The following is a 10,285-nucleotide window of genomic DNA, read 5'->3' on the forward strand; positions in this document are numbered from 1 at the left end:
GTAGAAAAAAATTAAATTCTCATGTTAACACGTGGTTGGATATTTACTAGAGCCAAACAACCCACTATTTGCCTATCCTTCAAAATCATATAAACTTTTTGCAATTATATCTCGATGCATTTGTGCATTTTCATTTCTGATGTTCAATTTTTTTTCAAATCCAAACTTGTCTCACTTTCCTCGTAATGAAAAAATTCACAACAAAATGAAAATTTAAGAGTTCAGTTATGCAAAAAAATTTGAAAAATTTAAAAATTTAAGTGAAGAAAATTAATTCAAGTACAAAAAATGAACTCCAAAGTTTTGTTATCCATGTTTGGGTAATTCAACTAGTACAACCCCTAATTGCTTGGTGGAATTTGATAAGAAAGAGATTTCTAATTGATCCTTACATGTTATAAATGTGGTGGATATGCATGCTAGAAACATGTTGAAGATGCAAATGACCTAATGATAAAAAAAATTCAAGGAGTAGAAAAAAATTAAATTCTCAAGTTAACGCGTGGTTGGATATTTACCGGAGCCAAACAACCCACTTTTTACCTATCTTTCAAAATCACAGATACGTTTTGGAATTATCTCTCACAGCATTTGTGCAATTCCAAATTATCTCTCACAGCATTTGTGCAATTCTTTTTTGCATGTTCGGTTTTTTTTTCAAATCCTAACTTGTCCCACTTTTCTCGTAAACAAAACGATCAGAACAAAGTGAAAATTTTAGAGTTCATGTATGCAAAAAAAATTGAAAACTATAATTAATATAAGTGAAGAAAATTATTTCACGCACTAAAAATGAACTCCAAAGTTTTGTTATCCATGTCTGGGAAATTCCACTTGTACGACCCCTAATAGCTTGGTGGAATTTAACAAGAAAGAGATTTCTAATTGATCCTAACATATTTTAAATGTGGTGGATTTGCTTGCCAAAAACATGTTGAAGATGCAAATGACCTAATGATCCAAAAATTTTGAGTAGAAAAAAATTAAATTCTCAAGTTATTGCGTGGTTGGATATTTACCAGTGCCAAACAACTTAGTTTTTGCTTATCCTTCAAAATCACAGGTACTTTTTAGAATTATCTCTCTCAACATTTATGCATTTCCATTTTGGATGTTTGATTTTTTTTTCAAATCGAAACTTGTCCCACTTTTCACGTAAACAAAACGATCACATCAAAATGAAATTTTTTGAGTGCATGTATGCCAAAAAAATTGAAAACTATAATAAATGCTAGTGAAGAAAATTATTTCACGCACTAAAAAGGAACTCCAAAGTTTTGTTATCCATGTTTGGGAAATTCAACAAGTATAACCCCTAATAGATTGGTGGAATTTTATAAGAAAGAGATTTCTAATTGATCCTAACATATTTTAAATGAGGTGGATATGCTTGCAGAAACATGTTGAAGATGCAAATGACCTAATGATCCAAAAATTTTGAGTAGAAAAAAATTAAATTCTATAGTTATTGCGTGCCAGAGCCAAACAACTTTGTTTTTGCCTATCCTTCAAAATCACAGATACTTTTTAGAATTATCTCTCTCAGCATTTGTGCATTTCCATTTTGGATGTTCTATTTTTTTTCAAATCCAAACTTGTCCCACTTTTCTAATAAACAAAACGATCACATCAAAATGAAAATTTTAGAGTTTATGTATGCCAAAAAATGAACTCCAAAGTTTTGTTATCCATGTTTGGGAAATTATAATAGTACAACCCCTAATAGCTTGGTGGAATTTGATAAGAAAGAGATTTCTAATTGATCCTAACAAGATTTAAATGTGGTGGATACGCATGCCAGAAACATGTTGAAATGCAAATGACCTAATGATCCAAAAATTTCAAGTAGTAGAAGAAAATTAAATTCTCAACTTAACGTGTGGTTAGATATTTACCAGAGCCAAACAACCCACTTTTTGCCTATCCTTCAAAATCACAGATACTTTTTGGAATTATCTCTCTCTGGCATTTGTGCATTTCCTTTTTGGATGTTATTTTTTTTTTAAATCCAAACTTGTCCCTCTTTTCTCGTTAACAAAACGATCACAACAAAATGAAAATTTTAGAGTTCAAGTATGCAAAAAAATTTGAAAACTATAATAAACGTAAGTGAAGAAAATAATTTCACGCACTAAAAATGAACTCCAAAGTTTTGTTATCCTTGTTTGGGAAATTCCACTAGTACAACCCCTTATAGGTTGGTGGAATTTTATAAGAAAGAGATTTCTAATTGATCCTAACATGTTTCAAATGTTGTGGATATGCATGCTAGAAACATGTTGAAGATGCAAATGATCCAAAAATTTGAAGGAGTAGAAAAAAATTAAATTCTCAAGTTAACATGTGGTTGGATATTTACAAGGGCCAAGCAACCCACTTTTTGCCAATCCTTCAAAATCACAGGTACTTTTTTGAAATTATCTCTCTTAGCATTTGTGCATTTCCATTTTGGATATTCAATTTTTTTTTTAAATCCAAACTTGTCCCACTTTTCTCGTAAAAAAAACAATCACAACAAAATGAATATTTTAGAGTTCATGTATGCAAAAAAATTTGAAAACTATAATAATTGTAAATGAAGAAAATTATTTCACGCACTAAAAATGAATTCCAAAGTTTTGTTATCCGTTTTTGGGAAATTCTACTAGTACAACCCCAAATAGCTTGGTGGAATTTATTTAGAAAGAGATTTCTCATTGATCCTAACATATTTTAAATGTGGTGGATATGCATGCCAAAAACATGTTGAAGGTGCAAATGACCTAATGATCAAAAAATATCAAGGAGAAGAAAAAAATTAAATTCTCAAGTTAACGCATGGTTGGATATTTACCTAAGCCAAACAACCCACTTTTTGCCTATCCTTCAAAATCACAGATACTTTTTGGAATTCTCTCTCAGTATTTCTGCATTTCGATTTTGGATGTTCGATTTTTTTTCTAATCCAAACTTGCCCACTTTTCTCGTAAAAAAAAACGATCACAACAAAATAAAAATTTGAGAGTTCATGTATGCAAAAAAAATTGAAAACAATAATAAATATAAGTGAGGAAAATTATTTCATGCACTAAAAATGAACTCCAAAGTTTTGTTATCCATGTTTGGGAAATTCCACTAGTACAACACCTTATAGCTATGTGGAATTTTATAAGAAAGAGATTTCTAATTGATTCTAACATGTTTTAATTGTGGTGGATATGCATGCTTGAAACATGTTGAAGATGCAAATCACCTAACGATCCAAAAATTTTAGGGAGTAGAAAAAAATTAAATTCTCAAGTTAACGCGTGGTTGGATATTTACCAGAGTCAAACTACCCACTTTTTACCAATCCTTCAAAATCATAGACACATTTTGGAATTATCTTTCTCAGCATTTGTGCATTTCCATTTTGGATGTTAAATTTTTTTTCAAATCCAAACTTGTCCCACTTTTCTCATAACCAAAACGATCACAACAAAATGAAAATTTTATACTTCATGTATGCAAACAAATTTGAAAACTATAATAAATGTAAGTGAATAAAATTATTTCACGCACTAAAAATGAACTCCAAAGTTTTGTTATCCATGTTTGGGAAATTACACTTGTACAATCCCTAATAGATTGGTGAAATTTTATAAGAAAGAGATTTCTAATTCATATTAACATGTTTTAAATGTGGTGGATAAGCATGCCAAAAACATGGTGACGATGCAAATGACCTAATGATCCAAAAATTTCGAGTAGAAAAAATTAAATTCTCAAGTTAACATGTGGTTGGATATTTACCAGAGCCAAACAACACACTTTTTGCCTATCCTTCAAAATCACAGATAGTTTTTTGAATTATCTCTCTCTGCTTTTGTACATTTCCATTTTGGATGTTCGATCTTTTTTCAAATCCAAATTTGTCCAACTTTTCTCGTAAACAAGACGATCACAACAAAATGAAAATTTTAGAGTTCATGTATGCAAAAAAATTTGAAAACTATAATAAAACTAGTGACGAAAATTATTTCATTTACTAAAAATGTACTCCAAAGTTTTCTTATCCATGTTTGGGAAATTCCACTAGTACAACCCCTAATAGCTCGTTGGAATTTTATAAGAAAGAGATTTCTAATTGATCCTAACATGTTTTAAATGTGGTGGATATGAATGCCAGAAACATGTTGAAGATGCAAATGACTTATTGATCTAAAAATTTCAAGGAGGAGAAAAAAATTAAATTCTAAAGTTAACGTGTGGTTGGATATTTACAAGAGCCAAACAACCCACTTTTTGCCTATCCTTCAAAATCATAGATAGTTACTGGAATTATCTCTCTCAGCATTTAGGCATTTCCATTTTGGATGTTCCATTTTTTTTAAAATCCAAACTTGTCCCACTTTTCTTATAAACAAAACGATCACAGCAAAATGAAAATTTGAAAGTTCATGTATGCAAAAAAAATTGAAAACTGAAATAAATATAAGTGACAAAAATTATTTCACGCACGAAAAATGAACTCCAAAGTTTTGTTATCCATGTTCGGAAAATTCCACTAGTACAACCACTTATAGCTATGTGGAATTTTATAAGAAAGAGATTTCTAATTGATCCTAACATGTATTAAATGTGGTCGATATGCATGCCACAAACATGTTGAAGATGTAAATGACCTAATGATCCAAATATTTCAAGTAGTAGAAAAAAATTAAATTCTCAAGTTAACGTGTGGTTGGATATTTACCAGAGCCAAACAACCCACTTTTTGCCTATCCTTCAAAATCACAGATACTTACAGGAATTATCTCTCTCAGCATTTGGGTATTTCCATTTTGGATGTTCGATTTTTTTTCAAATCCATACTCTTCCCACTTTTCTCATAAACAAAACGATCACAACAAAAAGAAAATTTGAGAGTTCATGTATGCAAAAAAAATTTAAAACTGAAATAAATATAAGTGAAGAAAATTATTTCACGCACTAAAAATGAACTACAAAGTTTTTTTACCCATGTTTGGGAAATTCCACTAGTAGAACCACTTATAGCTATGTGGAATTTTATAAGAAAGAGATTTCTAATTGATCCTAACATGTTTTAAATGTGGTGGATAAGCATGCCACATACATGTTGAAGATGCAAATGACCTAATGATCCAAAAATTTCAAGGAGGACAAAAAAATTAAATTCTCAAGTTATAGCGAGGTTGGATATTTACCAGAGCCAAACAACCTATTATTTTCCTATCCATCAAAATCACAGATACTTTTTGGAATTATCTCTATCAGCATTTGTGCATTTCCATTTTGGATATTCAATTTTTTTTTCAAATCCTAACTTGTCCCACTTTTCTCGTAAACAAAACGATCAGAACAAAATGAAAATTTTAGAGTTCATGTATGCAAAAAATTTGAAAACATTAATAAATGTAACTAAATAAAATTATTTCACGCACTAAAAATGAATTCCAAAGTTTTGTTATCCATGTTTGGGAAATTCCACTAGTACAACCCCAAATAGCTTGGCGGAATTTTATAAGAAAGAGATTTCTAATTGATCTGAACATGTTTTAAATGTGGTGGATATATATCTTAAAAACATGTTGAAGATGCAAATGACCTAATGATCCAAAAAATTCAAGGAGTAGAAAAAAATTAAATTCTCAAGGTAACGCGTGGTTGGATATTTACCAGAGCCAAACAACCCACGTTTTGCCTATCCTTCAAATTCACATATACTTTTTGGAATTATCTCTCTTAGCATTCTTGCATTTCCATTTTGGATGTTCAATTTTTTTTTTAAATCCAAACTTGTCCCACTTTTCTCTTAAACAAAACGATCACAACAAAATGAAAATTTGAGAGTTCATGTATGCAAAAAAAATTGAAAACTTTAATAAATATAAGTGAAGAAAAAATTTTCACGCACTAAAAATGAACACCAAAGTTTTTTTATCCATGTTAGGGAAATTCCACAAGTACAACCACTTATAGCTATGTCGAATTTTATAAGAAAGAGATTTCTAATTGATCCTCACAAATTTTAAATGTGGTGGATATGCATGCCACAAACATGTTGAAGATGAAAATGACCTAATGATCCAAAAATTTCAAGGAGTAGAAAAAAAATAAATTTTCAAGTTAACGCGTGGTTGGATATTTACTAGAGCCAAACAACCCACTTTTTGCCTACCCTTCAAAATCATAGATATTTTTTTGGAATTATCTCTCTCAGCATCTGTGCATTTCCATTTTGGATCTTCGATTTTTTTTTTCAAATCCTAACTTGTCTCACTTTTCTCATAATCAAAACGATCACAACAAAATGAAAATTTTAGAGTTCATGTATACAAAAAAATTTGAAAATTATAATAAATGTAAGTGAATAAAATTATTTCACACACAAAAAATGACCTCCAAACTTTTGTTATCCATGTTTGGGAAATTCCACTAGTACAACCCCTAATAGCTTGGTGGAATTTTATATGAAAGAGATTTCTAATTGATCCTAACATGTTTTAAATGTGGTGGATATGCTTGCCAGAAACATGTTGAAGATGCAAAAGACCAAATGATCCAAAAATTTTAAGGAGTAGAAAAAAAGTTAAATTCTCAAGTTAACGCGAGGTTGGTTATTTACCAGAACCAAACAACCCACTTTTTTACTATCCTTCAAAATCACATATACTTTTTGGAATTATCTCTCTCCGCATTTGTGCATTTCCTATTTGGATGTTCGATTTATTTTCAAATCCAAACTTGTCCAGCCTTTCTCGTAAACAAAACGTCACAACAAAATGAAAATTTTAGATTTCAAGTATGCAAAAAAATTTGAAAGCTATAATTAATGTAAGTGAAGAAAATTATTTCAAGCACTAAAAATGAACTCCAAAGTTTTGTTATCCATGTTTTGGAAATTCCACTAGTACAACCCCTAATAGCTTGGTGGAATTTTATAAGAAAGAGATTTCGAATATATCCTTACATGTTTTAAATGTGGTGGATATGCATGCCAGAAAGTTGATGAAGATGTGAATGACCTAATGATCCAAAAAATTCATGGAGTAGAAAAAAAATAAATTCTCAAGTTATCGTGCAGTTGGATATTTACCAGAGCCGAACAACCCACTTTTTACCTATCCTTCAAAATAACAGATACTTTTTTGAATTATCTCTCTCAGCATTTGTGCATTTCAATTTTGGATGTTCGATTTTTTTCCAAATCCTAACTTTTCCCACTTTTCTCATAAACAAAATGATCACAACAAATTTAAAATTTTAAAGTTCATGTATGCAAAAAAATTTGAAAACTAAAATAAATGTAAGAGAAGAAAATTATTTCACGCACTAAAAATGAACTCCAAAGTTTTATTATCCATGTTTGGGAAATTCAACTAGTACAACCCCTAATAGCTACGTGGAATTTTATAAGAAAGAGATTTCTAATTGATCCTAACATGTTTTATATGTGGTGGATATGCATGCCAGAAACATGTTGAACATGCAAATGACCTAATGATCAAAAAATTTCTAGGAGTAGAAAAAAAATTAAATTCTCAAGTTAACGCGTGGTTGGATATTTACCAGAGCCAAAAAAACAACTTTTTGCCTATCCTTCAAAATCACAGATACTTTTTGGAATTATCTCTCTCAGCATTTGTGCATTTCCATTTTGGATGTTCGATTTTTTTTTCAAATCCTAACTTGTCTCACTTTTCTCGTAACCAAAAAGATCACAATAAAATGAAAATTATAGAGTTCATGGATGCAAAAAAATTTGAAAACTATAATAAATGTAAGTGACTAAATCTTACTTCACGCACTAAAAATGAACTCCAAAGTTTTGTTATCCTTGTTTGGGAAATTCCACTAGTACACCCCCTAATAGCATGTGGAATTTTATAAGAAAGAGATTTCTAATTGATCCTAACATGTTTTAAATGTGGTGGATATGCATGCCACAAACATGTTGAAGATGCAAATGACCTAATGATCCAAAAATTTCGAGCAGAAAAAAAAAATTCACAAGTTAACGCGTGGTTGGATATTTACTTGAGCCAAACATCCCACTTTTTTCCAATCCTTCAAAGTCATAGAAACTTTTTGGAATTATCTCTCTCAGCATTTGTGCATTTCAATTTTGGATGTTCGATTTTTTTTCAAATCCAAACTTGTCCCATTATTCTCGTAAATAAAACAATCACCACAAAATGAAAATTTTAGAGTTCTTGTATGCAAATAAAATTGAAAACTATAATAAATGTAAGTGAAGAAAATTATTTCATACACTAAAAATGAACTCCAAACTTTTGTTATCCATGTTTTGGAAATTTCACTAGTACAACCCCTAAGATCTTGGTGGAATTTTATAAGAAACAGATTTCTAATTTATCCTAACAAGTTTTAAATGTGGTGGATATGCATGCATGAAACATGTTGAAGATGCAAATGACCTAATGATCCAAAAATTTCAAGTAGTAGAAAAAAATTAAATTCTCATGTTAACGTGTGGTTGGGTATTTTACCAGAGCCAAACAACCCACTTTTAGCCTATCCTTCAATATCACAGATACTTACTGGAATTATCTCTCTCAGCATTTGGGCATTTCCATTTTGGATGTCCGATTTTTTTTCAAATCCAAACTCTTCCCACTTTTCGTATAAAAAAAATGATCACAAAAAAAAGAAAATTTGAGAGTTCATGTATGCAAAAAAAATTGAAAACAAAAAAAAAATAATTGAAGAAAATTATTTCACGCACTAAAAATGAACTCCAAAGTTTTGTAACCCATGTTTGGGAAATTCCACTAGTACAACCACTTATAGCTATGTGGAATTTTATAAGAAAGTGATTTCTAATTGATCCTAACATGTTTTAAATGTGGTGGATATGCATGCCACAAACATTTTGAAGATGCAAATGACCTAATGATCCAAAAATTTCATAGAGTAGAAAAAAAATAAATTCTCAAGTTAACGCGTGGTTGGATATTTACCAGAGACAAACAACCCACTTTTTGCTTATCCTTCAAATTCACATATACGTTTTGGAATTATCTCTCTCAGTATTTGTGCATTTTTCTTTTGGATGTTCAAGTTTTTTTCAAATCCAAACTTGTCCGACTTTTCTCGTAAACAAAACGATCAGAACAAAATGAAAATTTTAGAGTTCATGTATGCAAAAAAAAAATAAAACTATAATAAAAGTATGTGAAGAAAATAATTTCACGCACTAAAAATGAACTCCAAAATTTTTTTATCCATGTTTGGGAAATTCCACTAGTACAACCCCCAATAGCTTGGTTGAATTTTTTAAGAAAGATATTTCTAATTGATCCTAACATGTTTTAACTGTGGTGGATATGCAAGCCATAAATATGTTGAAGATGCAAATGACCTAATGACTCAAAATTTTCAAGGAGAAGAAAAAAATTAAATTCTCAAGCTAACGCGTGGTTGGATATTTACCGGAGCCGAACAACTCACATGTTGCCTATCCTTCAAATTCATAGATACTTTTTTGAATTATCTCTCTCAGTATTTGTGCATTTCCATTTTGGTTGATCGATTTTTTTTCAAATTCAAACTTGTCCCACTTTTCTCTTAAAGAAAACGATCAGAACAAAATGAAAATTTTAGAGTTCATGTATGCAAAAAATTTGAAAACAATTATAAATGTAAATGAAAAAAATTATTTCACGCACTAAAAATGAACTCCAAAGTTTTGTTATCTATGTTTGGGAAATTGCCCTAGTACAACCCCTAATTGCTTGGAGAAATTTTAGAAGAAAGAGATTTCTTATTTATCCTAACATGTTTTAAATGTCGTGGATATGCTTGCAAGAAACATGTTGAAGATCCAAATGACCTAATGATCCAAAAAATTCAAGGAGTAAAAAAAATTAAATTCTCAAGTTAACGCATGGTTGGATATTTACTAGAGCCAAGTAACCAATTTTTTCCTATCATTCAAAGTCACAGATACTTTTTGGAATTATCTCTCTCATCATTTGTGCATTTCCATTTTTTATGTTCGATTTTTTTTCAAATCCAAACTTGTCCCTCTTTCTCATCAATAAAACGATCGCAACAAACTGAAAAATTTTCAGTACTTGTATGCAAAAAAAATTGAAAACTACAATATATGTAAGTGAAGAATATTATTTCATGCACTAAAAATGAACTCCAAAGTTTTTTTATCAATGTTTGGGAAATTCCACTAGTACAACCCTTAATAGCTTGGTGCAATTTTATAAGGAAGAGATTTTGAATTGACCGTAACATGTTTTAAATGTCGTGGATATGCATGCTATAAACA

The sequence above is a fragment of the Aristolochia californica genome, unplaced genomic scaffold (genome assembly GCF_029961685.1).
Source record: "Aristolochia californica isolate CCGP_79_NKW_82.1479 unplaced genomic scaffold, dmAriCali1.0.hap1 SCAF_15, whole genome shotgun sequence".
Lineage (NCBI taxonomy): Eukaryota > Viridiplantae > Streptophyta > Magnoliopsida > Piperales > Aristolochiaceae > Aristolochia > Aristolochia californica.